Below are 26,201 nucleotides of genomic sequence, written 5' to 3'. Positions count from 1 at the left end.
TAACTATTAGCCACCAGGGGTCACTACTAACCAAAAGCAGTCATTCTACTTGTAAATTGTGCCAATCGAGTGGAACAGCAGCCTAGGATTCACCAGTGCTTCATCTCATTTTCCAAGAGAATGCAGATGTAAAGTGTTTTTGATGGTACGCCTGTGCATATTGAAATATTCAGAGCATATTATGAATTTCAGTTAACACATCAGTAAGCATTTTGTTCATCAGTGAATTCAACCTTTTTTCTCAATCGGAATAGGCAAGGATAATGACAGATATATTTTACAATGTTAGAAAGTTCATCATTTTATTTAATTGTGTGAATAAAAGGAATCGCCTCCCCGTCTGGGAATTGAACCCCGGTCTCCCGCGTGACAGGCGGGGATACTGACCACTATACTAACGAGGACTTATTGGCATTAGTTAAACAGTGCTGACCTCCTTGGGGTTAAGGCATACCATCGATCAATTCACAGTATTGTAATAGGCAGATTTGCTGCTTTTGGTTAGGACAAGTAATCTTTTTTCCTAAATATTACAATACAGAAATTCCTAGCCAAAAACAATCAGTTTTATCAAGAAATGAGTTCATTGAAATAAATATCTATCTATCGATCTGTCTATCTGGCTATCTTTCTAACTATCAATATATATATTTATATATATATATATCTATCTATATAATCAGCTCACTTTACCATTTGCAGCTTATAACTATTAGCCACCAGGGGTCACTACTACCCAAAAGCAGTCATTCTACTTGTAAATTGTGCCAATCGAGTGGAACAGCAGCCTAGGATTCACCACTGCTTCATCTCATTTTCCAAGAGAATGCAGATGTAAAGTGTTTTTGATGGTACGCCTGTGCATATTGAAATATTCAGAGCATATTCTGAATTTCAGTTAACACATCAGTAAGCATTTTGGCCATCACTGAGTTCAACCTTTTTTCTCAATCGGAATAGGCATGGATAATGACAGATATATTTTACAATGTTAGAAAGTACATCATTTTATTTAATTGTGTGAATAAAAGGAATCGCCTCCCCGTCGGGGAATTGAACCCTGGTCTCCCGCGTGACAGGAGGGGATACTGACCACTATACTAACGAGGACTTATTGGCATCAGTTAAACAGTGCTCACCTATTTGGGGTTAAGGCATACCCTCGATCAATTCACAGTATTGTAATAGGCAGATTTGCTGCTTTTCGTTAGGACAAGAAATCTTTTTTCCTAAATATTACAATACAGAAATTCCTAGCCAAAAACAATCAGTTTTATCAAGAAATTATTTCATTGAAATAAATATCTATCTATCGATCTGTCTATCTGGCTATCTTTCTAACTATCAATATATATATTCACTGAAAAAACCATAGGTTATAGACCATATATAGTTAGGAATTAGCATTTACAAAACCTTGAAAATTCACTGAAAAAACCATAGGTTATAGACCATATATAGTTAGGAATTAGCATTTAAAAAACCTTATTTTACTCACACAAAACCATTGAAATTCCATATATAGTTAGTTGCACTAACTATATATCGTGCACCCGCAATCCACTGCTGATCATGTCACATATTACATCATTCATGACATGGTCAGTGACATCACTGATGACATCACTGATGACATCTCAAATGACATCACTGATGACATCACTGATGACATCACTGATGACATCATCCAGTGACTGTGTGTTTCTGTAATGTTTAAATATGTTTTAGATATTGAAGAATGAGTAGATGTATAACTGTCTGGACGAAGGATTTAGTAGGTGCATGACTGAATGTATGAGTGAGTGATTAAATGTGTCTCACTGAGTGCATGGGTTAGTGACTAAACTGTCTTAATTTGTGCATCATTATGTCTGTTGTTCTGTAAACTACTGCATGTGTTGATCAGTAGCTATATGATTAACTATATGGGTTATTGATTGATTGTCCAAGTATTTGTATGGGAGACTGAGTGTGTGTGTGGCTGGCTGGGAGGTGTGTGACTCTGTGCAGATCAATGTGTACTTGTATCAATGATTGTATAAGAAAGTAAGTATGTGTTACTATATGTTTGAAAATGTAAGGTGCTCTATGTTTAACTGTATAGACAAGAAAATGGAAGTGTGATTGATTCTTTACAGGACTGACTAGGTGTGTGAGTAACTCCATGGATGAGTGGCAGAGTGTGAGTGTCTGTATAGGTGTATGAGTGCATATGATAGTGTTGTAAAGATGAGTGATTGTATGTATGAATGATTGTATGGGTGAATGAGTGAATGTGTGTGTAGACGTAGGAATCAGTGAGTACGTATGTAGTAACTAGTATTGGTGTGTCAATGGTTTCAAAAATTATACTCTGTATTTAACACTGGGTGAAACAGAGGTTATATTAAAATGTGAGGAGATGCATTGTATTGTCACATGAATGATATCATCAGTGATGTGGTCATTGATGTCAAATGAGATGTCATCAGTGATGTCATCAGTGATGTCATTTGAGATGTCATCAGTGATGTCATCAGTGATGTCACTGACCATGTCATGAATGATGTAATATGTGACATGATCAGCAGTGGATTGCGGGTGCGCGATATATAGTTAGTGCAACTAACTATATATGGAATTTCAATGGTTTTGTGTGAGTAAAATAAGGTTTTTTAAATGCTAATTCCTAACTATATATGGTCTATAACCTATGGTTTTTTCAGTGAATTTTCAAGGTTTTGTAAATGCTAATTCCTAACTATATATGGTCTATAACCTATGGTTTTTTCAGTGAATTTCAATGGTTTTTTAATAGCAAATATCATAGGCTGTCGAATGTCAAGTACGTGGTAAGTGAAAACATTTTCGTGTTTATGCACACTGATCTGCTTTGAATGGTGCCCCCCCCCCCTCATTTCTATTAGGAGTACTCTCTCTTTGCAGATAGTGAAAGGTAGTTAACGCAGGCCTTTGCCCCCGTTGTAATCCGTCGTGCCTGCTTCTCTCTCCATTTGATTGATTGTTATCCAAGTATTTACTGTTTTAGAATTAGTTCTCTTTGGTTCATTCTCTATTTACAAACAAACACAGAGTCGCAATACTCTGTTTAGTCTTTGCAGATAACGAAAAATCGTGTAAAAAAAAAGAAAAGGAATCGAGCAAAATCAGTAGGCCACTAATGGGATCTCTTTTTGACCTCGCTAAAATAGAAACATTAGGAACAACCCCTCATGAAAATACAAAACTAGTGAGATGAACTGAACTCCACACAATGATGGCTGCAAAACAGCTCGGCTCCGCCACCCACCCCGCCCAAAATAACGATAAAGAGCGGCTGCCATGATTGGTTGCGGAATGGCCACAACGGAGCTACGAAATGGTGCTGCTCTCATGCTAACCCCAGCTTCGGTCTGAAACATCCAGAAACACTGTAGACTACCAATTCGATCAGTTCCGGTAGCGCCCCAATGTAACCCGGTAGAGAAGAACTAGCCCTCCCCTCTTTGACTGATGGTTCTTGTTGCCTGTCCCTTCTGTTGTCATTTAACAGAACTATTTAGCCTGCTGAAAGGGGTTGTGTTTCGACCGCTGGTTGGTGGAGACATTTTGACTATATTCTGGACCTGCGTTGTCGCGTAATGCGTCATATGACGCGCCGGGTTAGCGCATCCGGAAGTCATCCGGGGCGCGCAGCGCGTAACGTAAGCATAACAAGTCATGTGACTTGTTAATAAAACTTTTCATTGGTTCATTTTACTTTTCCTATTCTAATGATGAAAGCCTTGGTCATATCACCTAAAAATTACGCTTTTAATTACTTCCGAACATTATTTTCTCTTAAATATATGTTATAATGTTCCAGGCTAATGTACTTTACCGGAAATTTTACAACTGTCCTGCAAGTAAAATATATTCTTTTTTCGAGAAAAAGAGCGTTTCTTCGTCCCATGACGGAGCCGTTGAGCAAAAGAGGGTCGACCTGCTGTCTTAGTCGCCGATACGCCTGAATATGAGATTCTTATCGATCACTTTATGTTGCAGGAATAGAAAACACAACAGCCCTTGACCATTTATCTTTACTGCGTTCCTTCGTATTATACCTTTTACCCTTCATGTAATTGGTCTGCTTTATTTCACTTGCCTTTTAATGATTCTAAAACAGTGACTATTATTAAAAACTTTACCAATGTATACACTACTTCCATGTTTTCTTTTAAAAACCTTTATTGTGAAAATTTCATTATACAAATACGAGCCTATAACCACGTGGGCCTGCCACGGAGCAAACTGTAATCGTATATGATGAATAGACATTTACACTGTAGAGGAACGTAACGGGCGGGCCATTAGGTTGCAAAAACTAAGGTGTCTAACAGTTACGGAATCGGTGGACGTACATTTTATAATTAAAATATGACAGGGCCAGTTACAATAAAATTATCTAGATATACATTTGCGGGCAAGTACCATGGGTGACGTTAATTCGAATTTTCAACAGTACAGTAATCAATAACACATCAGAACTTAATATCAATAGGGATGTCGAAATATTCAATCAATTCTCGTCCCCGCCCGCCATGTGCTTCAAAACTGCATACGTATCTCGTGATTTCAAGGTTCTGCAACCAGTACACAACAAGGAGTTACGAGTCCCATTTATTCCGGCGCCATTTTGGGCGAGGACGGGCAGGTCCAGGATATAGTCAAAATGTCTCTACCAACCATCGACTATGATGATGTTCATATGCTGTATTTATTAGAGTAACACTCATCTGCCCACATGAAATTAATTTACCACAATCTAAACATGTCATTTTAATCTTTCCAAAGTTCTTCTAAATATTTGGGACCGTTTCCCTTGCCTCTGAAGCTCTCAGTGCCACTTCTTTGATGAATGTACTAGCAGGTCAGGGGTTCTCCTCCAAATCTCTCTTTTATGCAGCACTATAATTAATTGGTGCCACCTCTCCATATGACGATGCATGGTATAGTTACCACAACTATATTTTTTTTCGGTTCCTCTGGAGAGTTCATCGTGGCAGATGAAGCGTGTAACATACCGGGCATTTACCTTTTTTTGCATGTACAGGAAAGGAAAAAAAAATCGAGCGTCCGAGTTCTAAGGTGTCCCAGGGCCATTTTAGTGGACCAGGCCCAAATCCAAAGAACAGGCCGCCATTTTGAGAGTCCTCTTGCAGCCGCCTGTCGCTGTAGCATCAAGAGCGGCCGAAACTCAGCTGAATGGCAACTGAAACGGTAAAGGGGCGCCCCACTACATTTCAGCATTGTAGGATGACCACACCAGTACAGCAACTTGCTAGACATCACCTCGGTGCCATCCGGATCTCGGCGCCCCACTGCAGATGAAGTGCCTCTCAACTATGAAACCACCACGGTGACATCCGGATCTTGGCGCGTTGTGCTGCCTTCGGCCTATTCGCACATCGGTCCGCTACTGACGCCATCTCACAGGCTAATGGGGTGACCCACGCCGAGTTTCAGCATTGTAGGATGACCACACCAACTTGCTAGACATCACCTCGGTGCCATCCGAATCTTGGCATCTCAACGCCTAGTGGTATCTTCCATACAGAAAATATTGTTACGCTGCCTTTGGCCCCATTCGCACATCAGTCCGCAACTTAGACATCACCTCGATGCCATCCGGATCTTGGCATCTCAGCGCCTTGTGGTGTCAGTCAGAAAATATTGTTGCGCTGCCTTTGGCCCCATTCGCACATCAGTCCGCTACTGACACCATCTCACAGGCCAATAGGGCGCCCCACGCCGACTTTTACCATTGTACGATGGCCACACCAGTGGCACAACTTGCTAGACATCACCTCGGTGCCATCCGAATCTTGGCATCTCAACGCCTAGTGGTATCTTCCATACAGAAAATCTTGTTACGCTACCTTTGGCCCCATTCGCACATCGGTCCGCAACTTAGACATCACCTCCGTGCCATCCGGATCTTGGCATCTCAGCGCCTTGTGGTGTATTCTCTTCAGAAAATATTGTTGAGCTGCCTTTGGCCCCATTCGCACATCGGTCCGCAACTTACACATCACCTCGGTGCCATCCGGATCTTGGCATCTCAGCGCCTTGTGGTGTCTTCTACTCCGAAAATATAGTAGAAAATATTGTTGCGCTGCCTTTGGCCCCATTCACACATCAGTCCGCTACTGACACCATCTCACAGGCCAACAGGGCGCCCCACGCCGACTTTTACCATTGTACGATGGCCACACCAGTGCCACAACTTGCTAGACACCACCTCGGTGCCATCCGGATCTTGGCATCTCAGCGCCTTGTGGTGTCTTCAAATCAGAAAATATTGTTGCGCTGCCTTTGGCCCCATTCGCACATCGGTCCGCTACTGACGCCATCTCACAGGCCAATGGGGCGCCCCACGCCGACTTTCAGCATTGTAGGATGGCCACACCAGTGCGGCAACTTACTAGACACCACCTCGGTGCCATCCGGATCTTGGCGCGTTGTGCTGCCTTCGGCCTATTCGCACATCGGTCCGCTACTGACGCAAACTCACAGGCCAACGGGGCCCCCCACGCCGACTTTTAGCATTGTTGGATGGCCACACCAGTGCGGCAACTTACTAGACACCACCTCGGTGCCATCCGGATCTTGGCGCGTTGTGCTGCCTTCGGCCTATTCGCACATCGGTCCGCTACTGACGCAAACTCACAGGCCAACGGGGCGCCCCACGCCGACTTTCAGCATTGTTGGATAGCCACACCAGTGCGGCAACTTACTAGACACCACCTCGGTGCCATCCGGATCTTGGCGCGTTGTGCTGCCTTCGGCCTATTCGCACATCGGTCCGCTACTGACGCCAACTCACAAGCCAACGGGGCGCCCCACGCCGACTTTCAGCATTGTAGGATGGCCACACCAGTGCTGCAACTTGCTGGACACCACCTCGGTGCCATCCGGATCTTGGCGCGTTGTGTTGCCTTCGGCCTATTCGCACATCGGTCCGCTACTGACGCCGCCTCACGTGCCAACGTATTTTCTCCTAATTTTACACCCTATGCCGCATAACAGGTCATGTGACTTGTTTATAAAACTTTTCATTGGTTCATTTTACTTTTGGTTTCCTAATGATGGAAGGCTTGATCATGTGACCTAAAAACAACACTTTTCATAGGATGAAAACTTTTTTTTTTCCCCAAACGATGAAAGCCCCACCTTGTTTCTGGATGTTTCAGACTGAAGCTGGCGTCAGCATGAAAGCACCACCATCTCGTAGCTCAGTCGTGGTCATTCCGCGAGCAATCATGGCAGCCGCTCCCCACCAGAAGCCTGCAGGAGTCGGAGCCCCCAAAACTTTTGATGAATTCTCAAGGCGGAGGGGACGCTTTCGAGAATGAGGTCCAAGACCTAGCAGACAAGCGTCCGATTTCCAAGGTGTCAGTGGACCAGGCCCAAAAAGGAAACAGCCTGCCGCCATTTTGAGAGTCCTGTGACAGCCGCCTATCGCTGCACCGCAAGAGTGGGCGCAACTCAGCTGAATTGCGGCTTTTGACACAGTGGACCAAAAACGGACGGAATGGCAACTGAAACGGTAAAGGGGCGCCCAACTACAACAGACGAGACTCCACCTGGAGAGGCCCATTCACGCCGCCTCCCCCGGGGCGCTCCACGCCGTTATTCGGAGCAGCATTGTAGGATACCAAAACCAGTGCGGCAACTTACTGGACATCACCTTGGTGCCATCGTTCTGCTGCCTTGGAACTATACGCGCAACAGTTTGCTACTGATGACCCACCCCCCGCGACGCCCCATGCCGTTATTTGCTGGGTGGCAACTTACTAGACATCACTTTCGTGTCATCTAGATTTCGGCGCGTTCTGCTGCCTTGGAACTATTCGCACAACAGTTTGCTACTGATGACCCACCCCCCGCGACGCCCCACGCCGGAAATCTGGACGTTGTGCTGCGTTGGGACTATTCGCACAGCCGACCGCTACTTCGTTGTTTTTCCCTAAAAATGTTTATATGTTATTACTATTTTTGTTTTCTTGTATATATTTATAAATTATTAAAGTTTTATAATCTTACTACTTTGTCGGAGTGCTATATATTTTTAATGTGACACATAATTGTAAAAACTTTGATGTACAAAGAGTCATCCCTGGAATCTTCCGCTTCAGGCTCGGTCCCCTCCCCAATCACAATACAGGATGGTTTTCAGATAATAGCAACGCTTCTGCTGTGACGGATCTCATCGAGTGTGGGCCTTGATCTACTATAACTCCTTTGAAGAGGGGTGATTCTTTACAGCTGTGGCCATAAACTACCCTAGGACCAGCCTGGACAATCGGACACAGAGGAAAAGGAGTGTCACAGGGTGCGGTAGTGAATAGGGCGAAAGGGAGGTGTCGGGCGGGCACAGGGTGTGATTCTCAGGGAACAGCAGCGCAGATGGGGGAGGTTTATTACCCATGCATAAGACAGAGAGCGGGGGTGACCACTGCCTGGGGGAGATGCTTGCGAGGGTGGGGAGCCATGCTAAGGATCGACAGCGTGCACAGAGTGGGTCTGGTCAAGGCATCTAAAATGGCTGCCGTGCACGACAAAAGTGTGGCATTTGAAAAAAGACAAGATGGCGCAGACAATGTTTTTCAACACTTCCTGATTTCCTTCGAATCGAACGTTAACAGACGTTGGGGCATATTACCAAAGTTAAGCGATATTTATCCCTAACGATGCTTAGCAACAATTTTTTTACCGTCAGAAATTATCGCAGATAAACCTTGCTATTATCAAGGTTTATCGGAAATACGATAAAAAACGACCGCAATGCATTAATATCGCTGAAAACTCAGCGATATTCATGCATTACCGAGCTAATGCTCTTAGCCATGTTATCCACCTCCCATTGGATAACATGGCTAAGAACTGCTCAGGGCAGGTGGTAGCTTTTAGAGATATTCGCCCTTATCTCGAATATTTCCAAAAGTTGATAATAGGAGATAGCGATGTTAGCGACTGTTTCCAGTCGCTAACATCTTGGCATGCCCACTTTGCATGTCATTAGTGATAAATATCACTCACATGCAAAGTGGGGCCCAAGATGGTCGCTATCTTCTACTAGCCATCGCTAACTGGTGTTAGCAACAGCTAGGTAATACACATATAATTTTATCTCCGCGAAGCGGAGCGCTGTTACAGATATATATCTTGTTTCTGAACGTTAATTTTTCAAATTTGCACTGAAGCACATATATTGAGACCTAGCAAAGGCACATCGGGCTACCAGTCCCTACAATTTTGCCAAGTTTCGTGCAAATCCATTCAGCTGTTCGATCCTACCGAGAGACAAGATGGCGGCCGCTACGGACTGTTTGGAATGTTTACAGACACCGGAGAGCCAATCAGCTTCGCTTCGCAAAGCTCCGTAACGCGAAAAGTACGCGAAGCGGTGCGCTGTTACAGATATATACCTTTTTTTGAACGTTAATTTCTCAAAATCCACTGGAGCACATATATTGAGATCTAGCAAAGGCACATCGGGCTACCAGTCCCTACAATTTTGCCAAGTTTCGTGCAAATCCATTCAGCTGTTCGATTATTATTATTTTTATATTTTTTTTGCCCCGCGGGGCCCTTTTAAAACCTCCACATCAAACCTAGGGGGTGAGCGACAATGTACTATGCCCCCTTATGGTAATTTGCTTTGGCCTCCTCTTGTCTCTCGATCCTACCGAGAGACAAGATGGCGGCCGCTACGGACTGTTTGGAATGTTGACAGACGCCGGAGAACCAATCAGCTTCGCTTCACAAAGCTCCGTTGCGCGAAAAGTCCGCGAACCAGAGCGCTGCCCGGTCCGCTGTTACAGATATATATCTTTTTTTAAACGTTAATTTCTCAAAATCCACTGGAGCACATATATTGAGACCTACAAAAGGCACATCGGGCTACCAGTCCCTACAATTTTGCCAAGTTTCGTGCAAATCCATTCAGCCGTTCGGGCTAAAAGTGAGGCCAACCGCCCTATGGAAATTAACATGGGAAAAACGCGTTTTGGGACCCCCCTTTTTTATCGCCCCCCCCTTGACGAACCCCCCCCAAATTTTCAAGGGCTGCTCAGAAACAAAATGTGCCATTTTCCTGAAAATTTCAGCCAATTCCGTCCACAAACGCCAAAGTTATTAGACATAGAATTTTCAAAAAACCCATAGAGAAAAAATCCTAACTATATATACCTACTGGCGACCGCCAGTAGGTAATTTATATATATATATATCTATATAATCAGCTCACTTTACCATTTGCAGCTTATAACTATTAGCCACCAGGGGTCACTACTAACCAAAAGCAGTCATTCTACTTGTAAATTGTGCCAATCGAGTGGAACAGCAGCCTAGGATTCACCACTGCTTCATCTCATTTTCCAAGAGAATGCAGATGTAAAGTGTTTTTGATGGTACGCCTGTGCATATTGAAATATTCAGAGCATATTCTGAATTTCAGTTAACACATCAGTAAGCATTTTGTTCATCAGTGAATTCAACCTTTTTTCTCAATCGGAATAGGCAAGGATAATGACAGATATATTTTACAATGTTAGAAAGTTCATCATTTTATTTAATTGTGTGAATAAAAGGAATCGCCTCCCCGTCGGGGAATTGAACCCCGGTCTCCCGCGTGACAGGCGGGGATACTGACCACTATACTAACGAGGACTTATTGGCATCAGTTAAACAGTGCTCACCTCCTTGGGGTTAAGGCATACCCTCGAACAATTCACAGTATTGTAATAGGCAGATGTGCTGCTTTTGGTTAGGACAAGTCATCTTTTTTCCTAAATATTTCAATACAGAAATTATTAGCCAAAAACAATCAGTATTATCAAGAAATTATTTCATTGAAATAAATATCTATCTATCGATCTGTCTATCTAGCTATCTTTCTAACTATCAATATATATATTTATATATATATATATATATCTATATAATCAGCTCACTTTACCATTTGCAGCTTATAACTATTAGCCACCAGGGGTCACTACTAACCAAAAGCAGTCATTCTACTTGTAAATTGTGCCAATCGAGTGGAACAGCAGCCTAGGATTCACCACTGCTTCATCTCATTTTCCAAGAGAATGCAGATGTAAAGTGTTTTTGATGGTACGCCTGTGCATATTGAAATATTCAGAGCATAATATGAATTTCAGTTAACACATCAGTAAGCATTTTGTTCATCAGTGAATTCAACCTTTTTTCTCAATCGGAATAGGCAAGGATAATGACAGATATATTTTACAATGTTAGAAAGTTCATCATTTTATTTAATTGTGTGAATAAAAGGAATCGCCTCCCCATCTGGGAATTGAACCCCGGTCTCCCGCGTGACAGGCGGGGATACTGACCACTATACTAAGGAGGACTTATTGGCATCAGTTAAACAGTGCTCACCTCCTTGGGGTTAAGGCATACCCTCGATCAATTCACAGTATTGTAATAGGCAGATGTGCTGCTTTTGGTTAGGACAAGTCATCTTTTTTCCTAAATATTTCAATACAGAAATTATTAGCCAAAAACAATCAGTATTATCAAGAAATTATTTCATTGAAATAAATATCTATCTATCGATCTGTCTATCTAGCTATCTTTCTAACTATCAATATATATATTTATATATATATATATCTATATAATCAGCTCACTTTACCATTTGCAGCTTATAACTAATAGCCACCAGGGGTCACTACTAACCAAAAGCAGTCATTCTACTTGTAAATTGTGCCAATCGAGTGGAACAGCAGCCTAGGATTCACCACTGCTTCATCTCATTTTGCAAGAGAATGCAGATGTAAAGTGTTTTTGATGGTACGCCTGTGCATATTGAAATATTCAGAGCATATTATGAATTTCAGTTAACACATCAGTAAGCATTTTGTCCATCGGTGAATTCAACCTTTTTTCTCAATCGGAATAGGCAAGGATAATGACAGATATATTTTACAATGTTAAAAAGTACATCATTTTATTTAATTGTGTGAATAAAAGGAACCACCTCCCCGTCGGGGAATTGAACCCCAGTCTCCCACGTGACAGGCGGGGATACTGACCACTATACTAACGAGGACTTATTGGCATCAGTTAAACAGTGCTCACCTCCTTGGGGTTAAGGCATACCATCGATCAATTCACAGTATTGTAATAGGCAGATTTGCTGCTTTTGGTTAGGACAAGTAATCTTTTTTCCTAAATATTACAATACAGAAATTCCTAGCCAAAAACAATCAGTTTTATCAAGAAATTATTTCATTGAAATAAATATCTATCTATCGATCTGTCTATCTAGCTATCTTTCTAACTATCAATATATATATTTATATATATATATATCTATATAATCAGCTCACTTTACCATTTGCAGCTTATAACTATTAGCCACCAGGGGTCACTACTAACCAAAAGCAGTCATTCTACTTGTAAATTGTGCCAATCGAGTGGAACAGCAGCCTAGGATTCACCAGTGCTTCATCTCATTTTCCAAGAGAATGCAGATGTAAAGTGTTTTTGATGGTACGCCTGTGCATATTGAAATATTCAGAGCATATTATGAATTTCAGTTAACACATCAGTAAGCATTTTGTCCATCGGTGAATTCAACCTTTTTTCTCAATCGGAATAGGCAAGGATAATGACAGATATATTTTACAATGTTAAAAAGTACATCATTTTATTTAATTGTGTGAATAAAAGGAATCGCCTCCCCGTCGAGGAATTGAACCCCGGTCTCCCGCATGACAGGCGGGGATACTAACCACTATACTAACGAGGACTTATTGGCATCAGTTAAACAGTGCTCACCTCCTTGGGGTTAAGGCATACCATCAATCAATTCACAGTATTGTAATAGGCAGATTTGCTGCTTTTGGTTAGGACAAGTAATCTTTTTTCCTAAATATTACAATACAGAAATTCCTAGCCAAAAACAATCAGTTTTATCAAGAAATTATTTCATTGAAATAAATATCTATCTATCGATCTGTCTATCTGGCTATCTTTCTAACTATCAATATATATATTTATATATATATATATATATATCTATATAATCAGCTCACTTTACCATTTGCAGCTTATAACTATTAGCCACCAGGGGTCACTACTAACCAAAAGCAGTCATTCTACTTGTAAATTGTGCCAATCGAGTGGAACAGCAGCCTAGGATTCACCACTGCTTCATCTCATTTTCCAAGAGAATGCAGATGTAAAGTGTTTTTGATGGTACGCCTGTGCATATTGAAATATTCAGAGCATATTCTGAATTTCAGTTAACACATCAGTAAGCATTTTGGCCATCACTGAATTCAACCTTTTTTCTCAATCGGAATAGGCATGGATAATGACAGATATATTTTACAATGTTAGAAAGTACATCATTTTATTTAATTGTGTGAATAAAAGGAATCGCCTCCCCGTCGGGGAATTGAACCCCGGTCTCTCGCGTGACAGGAGGGGATACTGACCACTATACTAACGAGGACTTATTGGCATCAGTTAAACAGTGCTCACCACCTTGGGGTTAAGGCATACCCTCGATCAATTCACAGAATTGTAATAGGCAGATTTGCTGCTTTTCGTTAGGACAAGAAATCTTTTTTCCTAAATATTACAATACAGAAATTCCTAGCCAAAAACAATCAGTTTTATCAAGAAATTATTTCATTGAACTAAATATCTATCGATCTGTCTATCTGGCTATCTTTCTAACTATCAATATATATATTTATATATATATATATATATATATATAATCAGCTCACTTTACCATTTGCAGCTTATAACTATTAGCCACCAGGGGTCACTACTAACCAAAAGCAGTCATTCTACTTGTAAATTGTGCCAATCGAGTGGAACAGCAGCCTAGGATTCACCACTGCTTCATCTCATTTTCCAAGAGAATGCAGATGTAAAGTGTTTTTGATGGTACGCCTGTGCATATTGAAATATTCAGAGCATATTATGAATTTCAGTTAACACATCAGTAAGCATTTTGTTCATCAGTGAATTCAACCTTTTTTCTCAATCGGAATAGGCAAGGATAATGACAGATATATTTTACAATGTGAGAAAGTTCATCATTTTATTTAATTGTGTGAATAAAAGGAATCGCCTCCCCGTTGGGGAATTGAACCCTGGTCTCCCGCGTGACAGGAGGGGATACTGACCACTATACTAACGAGGACTTATTGGCATCAGTTAAACAGTGCTCACCTCCTTGGGGTTAAGGCATACCATCGATCAATTCACAGTATTGTAATAGGCAGATTTGCTGCTTTTGGTTAGGACAAGTAATCTTTTTTCCTTAATATTACAATACAGAAATTCCTAGCCAAAAACAATCAGTTTTATCAAGAAATTATTTCATTGAAATAAATATCTATCTATCGATCTGTCTATCTAGCTATCTTTCTAACTATCAATATATATATTTATATATATATATATCTATATAATCAGCTCACTTTACCATTTGCAGCTTATAACTATTAGCCACCAGGGGTCACTACTAACCAAAAGCAGTCATTCTACTTGTAAATTGTGCCAATCGAGTGGAACAGCAGCCTAGGATTCACCAGTGCTTCATCTCATTTTCCAAGAGAATGCAGATGTAAAGTGTTTTTGATGGTACGCCTGTGCATATTGAAATATTCAGAGCATATTATGAATTTCAGTTAACACATCAGTAAGCATTTTGTTCATCAGTGAATTGAACCTTTTTTCTCAATCGGAATAGGCAAGGATAATGACAGATATATTTTACAATGTTAGAAAGTTCATCATTTTATTTAATTGTGTGAATAAAAGGAATCGCCTCCCCGTCTGGGAATTGAACCCCGGTCTCCCGCGTGACAGGCAGGGATACTGACCACTATACTAATGAGGACTTATTGGCATTAGTTAAACAGTGCTCACCTCCTTGGGGTTAAGGCATACCATCGATCAATTCACAGTATTGTAATAGGCAGATTTGCTGCTTTTGGTTAGGACAAGTAATCTTTTTTCCTAAATATTACAATACAGAAATTCCTAGCCAAAAACAATCAGTTTTATCAAGAAATGATTTCATTGAAATAAATATCTATCTATCGATCTGTCTATCTGGCTATCTTTCTAACTATCAATATATATATTTATATATATATATATATATCTATATAATCAGCTCACTTTACCATTTGCAGCTTATAACTATTAGCCACCAGGGGTCACTACTAACCAAAAGCAGTCATTCTACTTGTAAATTGTGCCAATCGAGTGGAACAGCAGCCTAGGATTCACCACTGCTTCATCTCATTTTCCAAGAGAATGCAGATGTAAAGTGTTTTTGATGGTACGCCTGTGCATATTGAAATATTCAGAGCATATTCTGAATTTCAGTTAACACATCAGTAAGCATTTTGGCCATCACTGAATTCATTCTTTTTTCTCAATCGGAATAGGCATGGATAATGACAGATATATTTTACAATGTTAGAAAGTACATCATTTTATTTAATTGTGTGAATAAAAGGAATCGCCTCCCCGTCGGGGAATTGAACCCCGGTCTCTCGCGTGACAGGAGGGGATACTGACCACTATACTAACGAGGACTTATTGGCATCAGTTAAACAGTGCTCACCACCTTGGGGTTAAGGCATACCCTCGATCAATTCACAGAATTGTAATAGGCAGATTTGCTGCTTTTCGTTAGGACAAGAAATCTTTTTTCCTAAATATTACAATACAGAAATTCCTAGCCAAAAACAATCAGTTTTATCAAGAAATTATTTCATTGAACTAAATATCTATCGATCTGTCTATCTGGCTATCTTTCTAACTATCAATATATATATTTATATATATATATATATATATATATAATCAGCTCACTTTACCATTTGCAGCTTATAACTATTAGCCACCAGGGGTCACTACTAACCAAAAGCAGTCATTCTACTTGTAAATTGTGCCAATCGAGTGGAACAGCAGCCGAGGATTCACCACTGCTTCATCTCATTTTCCAAGAGAATGCAGATGTAAAGTGTTTTTGATGGTACGCCTGTGCATATTGAAATATTCAGAGCATATTATGAATTTCAGTTAACACATCAGTAAGCATTTTGTTCATCAGTGAATTCAACCTTTTTTCTCAATCGGAATAGGCAAGGATAATGACAGATATATTTTACAATGTGAGAAAGTTCATCATTTTATTTAATTGTGTGAATAAAAGGAATCGCCTCCCCGTTGGGGAATTGAACCCTGGTCTCCCGCGTGACAGGAGGGGATACTGACCACTATACTAACGAGGACTTATTGGCATCAGTTAAACAGTGCTCACCTCCTTGGGGTTAAGGCATACCATCGATCAATTCACAGTATTGTAATAGGCAGATTTGCTGCTTTTGGTTAGGACAAGTAATCTTTTTTCCTTAATATTACAATACAGAAATTCCTAGCCAAAAACAATCAGTTTTATCAAGAAATTATTTCATTGAAATAAATATCTATCTATCGATCTGTCTATCTAGCTATCTTTCTAACTATCAATATATATATTTATATATATATATATCTATATAATCAGCTCACTTTACCATTTGCAGCTTATAACTATTAGCCACCAGGGGTCACTACTAACCAAAAGCAGTCATTCTACTTGTAAATTGTGCCAATCGAGTGGAACAGCAGCCTAGGATTCACCAGTGCTTCATCTCATTTTCCAAGAGAATGCAGATGTAAAGTGTTTTTGATGGTACGCCTGTGCATATTGAAATATTCAGAGCATATTATGAATTTCAGTTAACACATCAGTAAGCATTTTGTTCATCAGTGAATTGAACCTTTTTTCTCAATCGGAATAGGCAAGGATAATGACAGATATATTTTACAATGTTAGAAAGTTCATCATTTTATTTAATTGTGTGAATAAAAGGAATCGCCTCCCCGTCTGGGAATTGAACCCCGGTCTCCCGCGTGACAGGCAGGGATACTGACCACTATACTAATGAGGACTTATTGGCATTAGTTAAACAGTGCTCACCTCCTTGGGGTTAAGGCATACCATCGATCAATTCACAGTATTGTAATAGGCAGATTTGCTGCTTTTGGTTAGGACAAGTAATCTTTTTTCCTAAATATTACAATACAGAAATTCCTAGCCAAAAACAATCAGTTTTATCAAGAAATGATTTCATTGAAATAAATATCTATCTATCGATCTGTCTATCTGGCTATCTTTCTAACTATCAATATATATATTTATATATATATATATATATCTATATAATCAGCTCACTTTACCATTTGCAGCTTATAACTATTAGCCACCAGGGGTCACTACTAACCAAAAGCAGTCATTCTACTTGTAAATTGTGCCAATCGAGTGGAACAGCAGCCTAGGATTCACCACTGCTTCATCTCATTTTGCAAGAGAATGCAGATGTAAAGTGTTTTTGATGGTACGCCTGTGCATATTGAAATATTCAGAGCATATTATGAATTTCAGTTAACACATCAGTAAGCATTTTGTCCATCGGTGAATTCAACCTTTTTTCTCAATCGGAATAGGCAAGGATAATGACAGATATATTTTACAATGTTAAAAAGTACATCATTTTATTTAATTGTGTGAATAAAAGGAACCGCCTCCCCGTCGGGGAATTGAACCCCGGTCTCCCACGTGACAGGCAGGGATACTGACCACTATACTAACGAGGACTTATTGGCATCAGTTAAACAGTGCTCACCTCCTTGGGGTTAAGGCATACCATCGATCAATTCACAGTATTGTAATAGGCAGATTTGCTGCTTTTGGTTAGGACAAGTAATCTTTTTTCCTAAATATTACAATACAGAAATTCCTAGCCAAAAACAATCAGTTTTATCAAGAAATTATTTCATTGAAATAAATATCTATCTATCGATCTGTCCATCTAGCTATCTTTCTAACTATCAATATATATATTTATATATATATATATATATCTATATAATCGGCTCACTTTACCATTTGCAGCTTATAACTATTAGCCACCAGGGGTCACTACTAACCAAAAGCAGTCATTCTACTTGTAAATTGTGCCAATCGAGTGGAACAGCAGCCTAGGATTCACCAGTGCTTCATCTCATTTTCCAAGAGAATGCAGATGTAAAGTGTCTTTGATGGTACGCCTGTGCATATTGAAATATTCAGAGCATATTATGAATTTCAGTTAACACATCAGTAAGCATTTTGTCCATCGGTGAATTCAACCTTTTTTCTCAATCGGAATAGGCAAGGATAATGACAGATATATTTTACAATGTTAAAAAGTACATCATTTTATTTAATTGTGTGAATAAAAGGAATCGCTTCCCCGTCGGGGAATTGAACCCCAGTCTCCCGCGTGACAGGCGGGGATACTAACCACTATACTAACGAGGACTTATTGGCATCAGTTAAACAGTGCTCACCTCCTTGGGGTTAAGGCATACCCTCGATCAATTCACAGTATTGTAATAGGCAGATGTGCTGCTTTTGGTTAGGACAAGTCATCTTTTTTCCTAAATATTTCAATACAGAAATTATTAGCCAAAAACAATCAGTATTATCAAGAAATTATTTCATTGAAATAAATATCTATCTATCGATCTGTCTATCTAGCTATCTTTCTAACTATCAATATATATATTTATATATATATATATCTATATAATCAGCTCACTTTACCATTTGCAGCTTATAACTAATAGCCACCAGGGGTCACTACTAACCAAAAGCAGTCATTCTACTTGTAAATTGTGCCAATCGAGTGGAACAGCAGCCTAGGATTCACCACTGCTTCATCTCATTTTGCAAGAGAATGCAGATGTAAAGTGTTTTTGATGGTACGCCTGTGCATATTGAAATATTCAGAGCATATTATGAATTTCAGTTAACACATCAGTAAGCATTTTGTCCATCGGTGAATTCAACCTTTTTTCTCAATCGGAATAGGCAAGGATAATGACAGATATATTTTACAATGTTAAAAAGTACATCATTTTATTTAATTGTGTGAATAAAAGGAACCGCCTCCCCGTCGGGGAATTGAACCCCAGTCTCCCACGTGACAGGCGGGGATACTGACCACTATACTAACGAGGACTTATTGGCATCAGTTAAACAGTGCTCACCTCCTTGGGGTTAAGGCATACCATCGATCAATTCACAGTATTGTAATAGGCAGATTTGCTGCTTTTGGTTAGGACAAGTAATCTTTTTTCCTAAATATTACAATACAGAAATTCCTAGCCAAAAACAATCAGTTTTATCAAGAAATTATTTCATTGAAATAAATATCTATCTATCGATCTGTCTATCTAGCTATCTTTCTAACTATCAATATATATATTTATATATATATATATATCTATATAATCAGCTCACTTTACCATTTGCAGCTTATAACTATTAGCCACCAGGGGTCACTACTAACCAAAAGCAGTCATTCTACTTGTAAATTGTGCCAATCGAGTGGAACAGCAGCCTAGGATTCACCAGTGCTTCATCTCATTTTCCAAGAGAATGCAGATGTAAAGTGTTTTTGATGGTACGCCTGTGCATATTGAAATATTCAGAGCATATTATGAATTTCAGTTAACACATCAGTAAGCATTTTGTCCATCGGTGAATTCAACCTTTTTTCTCAATCGGAATAGGCAAGGATAATGACAGATATATTTTACAATGTTAAAAAGTACATCATTTTATTTAATTGTGTGAATAAAAGGAATCGCCTCCCCGTCGAGGAATTGAACCCCGGTCTCCCGCATGACAGGCGGGGATACTAACCACTATACTAACGAGGACTTATTGGCATCAGTTAAACAGTGCTCACCTCCTTGGGGTTAAGGCATACCATCAATCAATTCACAGTATTGTAATAGGCAGATTTGCTGCTTTTGGTTAGGACAAGTAATCTTTTTTCCTAAATATTACAATACAGAAATTCCTAGCCAAAAACAATCAGTTTTATCAAGAAATTATTTCATTGAAATAAATATCTATCTATCGATCTGTCTATCTGGCTATCTTTCTAACTATCAATATATATATTTATATATATATATATATATATATATATAATCAGCTCACTTTACCATTTGCAGCTTATAACTATTAGCCACCAGGGGTCACTACTAACCAAAAGCAGTCATTCTACTTGTAAATTGTGCCAATCGAGTGGAACAGCAGCCTAGGATTCACCACTGCTTCATCTCATTTTCCAAGAGAATGCAGATGTAAAGTGTTTTTGATGGTACGCCTGTGCATATTGAAATATTCAGAGCATATTCTGAATTTCAGTTAACACATCAGTAAGCATTTTGGCCATCACTGAATTCAACCTTTTTTCTCAATCGGAATAGGCATGGATAATGACAGATATATTTTACAATGTTAGAAAGTACATCATTTTATTTAATTGTGTGAATAAAAGGAATCGCCTCCCCGTCGGGGAATTGAACCCCGGTCTCTCGCGTGACAGGAGGGGATACTGACCACTATACTAACGAGGACTTATTGGCATCAGTTAAACAGTGCTCACCACCTTGGGGTTAAGGCATACCCTCGATCAATTCACAGAATTGTAATAGGCAGATTTGCTGCTTTTCGTTAGGACAAGAAATCTTTTTTCCTAAATATTACAATACAGAAATTCCTAGCCAAAAACAATCAGTTTTATCAAGAAATTATTTCATTGAACTAAATATCTATCGATCTGTCTATCTGGCTATCTTTCTAACTATCAATATATATATTTATATATATATATATATATCTATATAATCAGCTCACTTTACCATTTGCAGCTTATAACTATTAGCCACCAGGGGTCACTACTAACCAAAAGCAGTCATTCTACTTGTAAATTGTGCCAATCGAGTGGAACAGCAGCCTAGGATTCACCACTGCTTCATCTCATTTTCCAAGAGAATGCAGATGTAAAGTGTTTTTGATGGTACGCCTGTGCATATTGAAATATTCAGAGCATATTATGAATTTCAGTTAACACATCAGTAAGCATTTTGTTCATCAGTGAATTCAACCTTTTTTCTCAATCGGAATAGGCAAGGATAATGACAGATATATTTTACAATGTGAGAAAGTTCATCATTTTATTTAATTGTGTGAATAAAAGGAATCGCCTCCCCGTTGGGGAATTGAACCCTGGTCTCCCGCGTGACAGGAGGGGATACTGACCACTATACTAACGAGGACTTATTGGCATCAGTTAAACAGTGCTCACCTCCTTGGGGTTAAGGCATACCATCGATCAATTCACAGTATTGTAATAGGCAGATTTGCTGCTTTTGGTTAGGACAAGTAATCTTTTTTCCTTAATATTACAATACAGAAATTCCTAGCCAAAAACAATCAGTTTTATCAAGAAATTATTTCATTGAAATAAATATCTATCTATCGATCTGTCTATCTAGCTATCTTTCTAACTATCAATATATATATTTATATATATATATATCTATATAATCAGCTCACTTTACCATTTGCAGCTTATAACTATTAGCCACCAGGGGTCACTACTAACCAAAAGCAGTCATTCTACTTGTAAATTGTGCCAATCGAGTGGAACAGCAGCCTAGGATTCACCAGTGCTTCATCTCATTTTCCAAGAGAATGCAGATGTAAAGTGTTTTTGATGGTACGCCTGTGCATATTGAAATATTCAGAGCATATTATGAATTTCAGTTAACACATCAGTAAGCATTTTGTTCATCAGTGAATTGAACCTTTTTTCTCAATCGGAATAGGCAAGGATAATGACAGATATATTTTACAATGTTAGAAAGTTCATCATTTTATTTAATTGTGTGAATAAAAGGAATCGCCTCCCCGTCTGGGAATTGAACCCCGGTCTCCCGCGTGACAGGCAGGGATACTGACCACTATACTAATGAGGACTTATTGGCATTAGTTAAACAGTGCTCACCTCCTTGGGGTTAAGGCATACCATCGATCAATTCACAGTATTGTAATAGGCAGATTTGCTGCTTTTGGTTAGGACAAGTAATCTTTTTTCCTAAATATTACAATACAGAAATTCCTAGCCAAAAACAATCAGTTTTATCAAGAAATGATTTCATTGAAATAAATATCTATCTATCGATCTGTCTATCTGGCTATCTTTCTAACTATCAATATATATATTTATATATATATATATATATCTATATAATCAGCTCACTTTACCATTTGCAGCTTATAACTATTAGCCACCAGGGGTCACTACTAACCAAAAGCAGTCATTCTACTTGTAAATTGTGCCAATCGAGTGGAACAGCAGCCTAGGATTCACCACTGCTTCATCTCATTTTGCAAGAGAATGCAGATGTAAAGTGTTTTTGATGGTACGCCTGTGCATATTGAAATATTCAGAGCATATTATGAATTTCAGTTAACACATCAGTAAGCATTTTGTCCATCGGTGAATTCAACCTTTTTTCTCAATCGGAATAGGCAAGGATAATGACAGATATATTTTACAATGTTAAAAAGTACATCATTTTATTTAATTGTGTGAATAAAAGGAACCGCCTCCCCGTCGGGGAATTGAACCCCGGTCTCCCACGTGACAGGCAGGGATACTGACCACTATACTAACGAGGACTTATTGGCATCAGTTAAACAGTGCTCACCTCCTTGGGGTTAAGGCATACCATCGATCAATTCACAGTATTGTAATAGGCAGATTTGCTGCTTTTGGTTAGGACAAGTAATCTTTTTTCCTAAATATTACAATACAGAAATTCCTAGCCAAAAACAATCAGTTTTATCAAGAAATTATTTCATTGAAATAAATATCTATCTATCGATCTGTCCATCTAGCTATCTTTCTAACTATCAATATATATATTTATATATATATATATATCTATATAATCAGCTCACTTTACCATTTGCAGCTTATAACTATTAGCCACCAGGGGTCACTACTAACCAAAAGCAGTCATTCTACTTGTAAATTGTGCCAATCGAGTGGAACAGCAGCCTAGGATTCACCAGTGCTTCATCTCATTTTCCAAGAGAATGCAGATGTAAAGTGTTTTTGATGGTACGCCTGTGCATATTGAAATATTCAGAGCATATTATGAATTTCAGTTAACACATCAGTAAGCATTTTGTCCATCGGTGAATTCAACCTTTTTTCTCAATCGGAATAGGCAAGGATAATGACAGATATATTTTACAATGTTAAAAAGTACATCATTTTATTTAATTGTGTGAATAAAAGGAATCGCTTCCCCGTCGGGGAATTGAACCCCAGTCTCCCGCGTGACAGGCGGGGATACTAACCACTATACTAACGAGGACATATTGGCATCAGTTAAACAGTGTTCACCTCCTTGGGGTTAAGGCATACCATCGATCAATTCACAGTATTGTAATAGGCAGATTTGCTGCTTTTGGTTAGGACAAGTAATCTTTTTTCCTAAATATTACAATACAGAAATTCCTAGCCAAAAACAATCAGTTTTATCAAGAAATTATTTCATTGAAATAAATATCTATCTATCGATCTGTCTATCTGGCTATCTTTCTAACTATCAATATATATATTTATATATATATATATATCTATCTATATAATCAGCTCACTTTACCATTTGCAGCTTATAACTATTAGCCACCAGGGGTCACTACTAACCAAAAGCAGTCATTCTACTTGTAAATTGTGCCAATCGAGTGGAACAGCAGCCTAGGATTCACCACTGCTTCATCTCATTTTCCAAGAGAATGCAGATGTAAAGTGTTTTTGATGGTACGCCTGTGCATATTGAAATATTCAGAGCATATTCTGAATTTCAGTTAACACATCAGTAAGCATTTTGGCCATCACTGAATTCAACCTTTTTTCTCAATCGGAATAGGCATGGATAATGACAGATATATTTTACAATGTTAGAAAGTACATCATTTTATTTAATTGTGTGAATAAAAGGAATCGCCTCCCCGTCGGGGAATTGAACCCCGGTCTCCCGCGTGACAGGAGGGGATACTGACCACTGTACTAACGAGGACTTATTAGCATCAGTTAAACAGTGCTCACCACCTTGGGGTTAAGGCATACCCTCGATCAATTCACAGAATTGTAATAGGCAGATTTGCTGCTTTTCGTTAGGACAAGAAATCTTTTTTCCTAAATATTACAATACAGAAATTCCTAGCCAAAAACAATCAGTTTTATCAAGAAATTATTTCATTGAAATAAATATCTATCTATCGATCTGTCTATCTGGCTATCTTTCTAACTATCAATATATATATTTATATATATATATATATATATATCTATATAATCAGCTCACTTTACCATTTGCAGCTTATAACTATTAGCCACCAGGGGTCACTACTAACCAAAAGCAGTCATTCTACTTGTAAATTGTGCCAATCGAGTGGAACAGCAGCCTAGGATTCACCACTGCTTCATCTCATTTTCCAAGAGAATGCAGATGTAAAGTGTTTTTGATGGTACGCCTGTGCATATTGAAATATTCAGAGCATATTCTGAATTTCAGTTAACACATCAGTAAGCATTTTGGCCATCACTGAATTCAACCTTTTTTCTCAATCGGAATAGGCATGGATAATGACAGATATATTTTACAATGTTAGAAAGTACATCATTTTATTTAATTGTGTGAATAAAAGGAATCGCCTCCCCGTCGGGGAATTGAACCCCGGTCTCTCGCGTGACAGGAGGGGATACTGACCACTATACTAACGAGGACTTATTGGCATCAGTTAAACAGTGCTCACCACCTTGGGGTTAAGGCATACCCTCGATCAATTCACAGAATTGTAATAGGCAGATTTGCTGCTTTTCGTTAGGACAAGAAATCTTTTTTCCTAAATATTACAATACAGAAATTCCTAGCCAAAAACAATCAGTTTTATCAAGAAATTATTTCATTGAACTAAATATCTATCGATCTGTCTATCTGGCTATCTTTCTAACTATCAATATATATATTTATATATATATATATATATCTATATAATCAGCTCACTTTACCATTTGCAGCTTATAACTATTAGCCACCAGGGGTCACTACTAACCAAAAGCAGTCATTCTACTTGTAAATTGTGCCAATCGAGTGGAACAGCAGCCTAGGATTCACCACTGCTTCATCTCATTTTCCAAGAGAATGCAGATGTAAAGTGTTTTTGATGGTACGCCTGTGCATATTGAAATATTCAGAGCATATTATGAATTTCAGGTAACACATCAGTAAGCATTTTGTTCATCAGTGAATTCAACCTTTTTTCTCAATCGGAATAGGCAAGGATAATGACAGATATATTTTACAATGTGAGAAAGTTCATCATTTTATTTAATTGTGTGAATAAAAGGAATCGCCTCCCCGTTGGGGAATTGAACCCTGGTCTCCCGCGTGACAGGAGGGGATACTGACCACTATACTAACGAGGACTTATTGGCATCAGTTAAACAGTGCTCACCTCCTTGGGGTTAAGGCATACCATCGATCAATTCACAGTATTGTAATAGGCAGATTTGCTGCTTTTGGTTAGGACAAGTAATCTTTTTTCCTTAATATTACAATACAGAAATTCCTAGCCAAAAACAATCAGTTTTATCAAGAAATTATTTCATTGAAATAAATATCTATCTATCGATCTGTCTATCTAGCTATCTTTCTAACTATCAATATATATATTTATATATATATATATCTATATAATCAGCTCACTTTACCATTTGCAGCTTATAACTATTAGCCACCAGGGGTCACTACTAACCAAAAGCAGTCATTCTACTTGTAAATTGTGCCAATCGAGTGGAACAGCAGCCTAGGATTCACCAGTGCTTCATCTCATTTTCCAAGAGAATGCAGATGTAAAGTGTTTTTGATGGTACGCCTGTGCATATTGAAATATTCAGAGCATATTATGAATTTCAGTTAACACATCAGTAAGCATTTTGTTCATCAGTGAATTGAACCTTTTTTCTCAATCGGAATAGGCAAGGATAATGACAGATATATTTTACAATGTTAGAAAGTTCATCATTTTATTTAATTGTGTGAATAAAAGGAATCGCCTCCCCGTCTGGGAATTGAACCCCGGTCTCCCGCGTGACAGGCAGGGATACTGACCACTATACTAATGAGGACTTATTGGCATTAGT

General features: G+C 38.9%; 5 non-coding genes across 5 annotated transcripts; all 5 read right to left on the bottom strand.

The window, feature by feature from the left end:
* Positions 1-10,620: 10,620 nt before the first annotated feature.
* Positions 10,621-10,692, bottom strand: TRNAD-GUC (transfer RNA aspartic acid (anticodon GUC)). Its single transcript has one exon. It is a non-coding gene; the product is annotated as a tRNA-Asp (tRNA).
* Positions 10,693-12,730: 2,038 nt separating this feature from the next.
* Positions 12,731-12,802, bottom strand: TRNAD-GUC (transfer RNA aspartic acid (anticodon GUC)). Its single transcript has one exon. It is a non-coding gene; the product is annotated as a tRNA-Asp (tRNA).
* Positions 12,803-18,364: 5,562 nt separating this feature from the next.
* Positions 18,365-18,436, bottom strand: TRNAD-GUC (transfer RNA aspartic acid (anticodon GUC)). The gene has a single exon. It is a non-coding gene; the product is annotated as a tRNA-Asp (tRNA).
* Positions 18,437-19,770: 1,334 nt separating this feature from the next.
* On the bottom strand, positions 19,771-19,842 carry TRNAD-GUC (transfer RNA aspartic acid (anticodon GUC)). The gene has a single exon. It is a non-coding gene; the product is annotated as a tRNA-Asp (tRNA).
* A 3,450-nt stretch (positions 19,843-23,292) lies between these two features.
* Positions 23,293-23,364, bottom strand: TRNAD-GUC (transfer RNA aspartic acid (anticodon GUC)). Its single transcript has one exon. It is a non-coding gene; the product is annotated as a tRNA-Asp (tRNA).
* Between the last annotated feature and the right edge of the window lie 2,837 nt (positions 23,365-26,201).

This window comes from Lissotriton helveticus, chromosome 1_2 (assembly GCF_964261635.1).
Source record: "Lissotriton helveticus chromosome 1_2, aLisHel1.1, whole genome shotgun sequence".
NCBI classification, from domain to species: domain Eukaryota; kingdom Metazoa; phylum Chordata; class Amphibia; order Caudata; family Salamandridae; genus Lissotriton; species Lissotriton helveticus.
The sequence above is the reverse complement of the archived record's forward strand: the minus strand, read 5'-3'. Positions and strand labels throughout refer to the sequence as shown.